This window comes from Charadrius vociferus, unplaced genomic scaffold, assembly GCF_000708025.1.
Source record: "Charadrius vociferus isolate BGI_N301 unplaced genomic scaffold, ASM70802v2 scaffold1086, whole genome shotgun sequence".
NCBI classification, from domain to species: Eukaryota; Metazoa; Chordata; class Aves; order Charadriiformes; family Charadriidae; genus Charadrius; species Charadrius vociferus.
Genome location: NW_009648906.1, coordinates 316,947 through 318,344, shown reverse-complemented (window position 1 = coordinate 318,344; position 1,398 = coordinate 316,947). Strand labels below are relative to the sequence as shown.

The 1,398-nt window shown below is 42.3% G+C and overlaps 1 protein-coding gene across 2 annotated transcripts in view; it reads left to right on the top strand.

Moving 5' to 3' along the window:
- Positions 1-1,398, top strand: part of KIAA0319 (KIAA0319 ortholog) — a 44,299-nt gene that overhangs the window by 17,007 nt on the left and 25,894 nt on the right. The gene's annotated exons all lie outside the window — the stretch shown is intronic.

Below are 1,398 nucleotides of genomic sequence, written 5' to 3'. Positions count from 1 at the left end.
ACCCCAATACTGCTGTCACTGTCCCAGCTGCACAGGGATCTTTTCCCTCTGTCCTTGTTGAAGGCAGAGATGGAGTTACAGATGACTTCCATGCTCTCTGTTTCCTCGCTGTCCAGGAAGCAACAGTTGCTGGCATCGCTTCCACGTTCCCAGCTGCACAGGGAACTTTTCCTCCTGCTCACATCCAAGGCAGAGCTGCTCAGATTTCCTAGGGAGGCAACAGGCCACAGAGTGAAAGTGGAGCACCTGAAATATGAAGAAAAGCTGAGAGCTGGGACTGTTCAGCATTGAGCAGAGAGGTTTCAGGGGGATCTTACCAATGTGTATAAATATCTATGGCAAGAGTGAAGAAGATGGAGCCAGGCTCTTTTCATTGCCATCCAGTAACAGGACAAGAGGCAATGGACACAAACTGAAATACAAGGAATTCTATTTAAACAATAAAAAACATCTTTTTCTTTCTTTTTTTCTGAGTGGATGGTCAAACATTGGAACAAGTATTCCAGAGAGGTTGTGGATTCTCTGTCCTTGGAGATATTCAAAGCCTGACTGGATGTGGTCCTGAGCAGCCTGCTGTAGCTGACCCTGCTTTTGAGGAGGGTGTTGGACTAGGCTATCTCTAGAGGTCCCTTCCCACCTCAGCCATTCTGTGATAAGAGTATGCGTTTTACCAACGTTCATAATCCTATTCTTCAGTTAATAGCTTAGATACAAATAATATCAGTATGTTATGTCTTCATGGGCCACACACAGTAGCTGTAATTGGCAAAATGCTTTTCTCTAAATTTTAAGTTAGAAGTAAGTCTTGAGAACGTAAGGAAGAACTGTTGGCCTGCGAAGACTAATGTGTTCTTAAAAGGTGATGGGCAAGGCTAACACAGTGCTGAGTTTTTCCCGCAAAAGTTGCGGTGTCCTTTGCTGCAGTTCTGATTTACTAACAAGGCGGGTCAGTGAGAAGAACACTACTGCTTGGTGATTGAAGTAGAGAGAGATTTAGGGCATTTTATTAGTGGTGAGGAGATAAGAAGGCATGATCAAGTTCTCTTCTGAGCAGATGTGTATGTACAGCATGAGGACAATAATGCTCACTACACAGACTTTTCTGTCGTAGGCTTTTAAAGGTTTATGACTATATTTAGACCTGTACTACTGTTCTTTACTATTTTAAGAACTGACAGCCTTAGCTGTATTCCAGGTTGCCTCGTTTTGATGACCATAGCCTACACTTTCTGCATTTCAAACTTGGGAAATGGTTAGTGTTTCTTACAAAGCCTTATGAAAAAACCAAAACCAGTCCTCCTTTGATAGATATTCTGTATATGAATAAAACCTCCTGGTAACATAAATCACTTGGCTCACCCTACATGCTATTTAAAAAACAACATACCTCTAAATCTA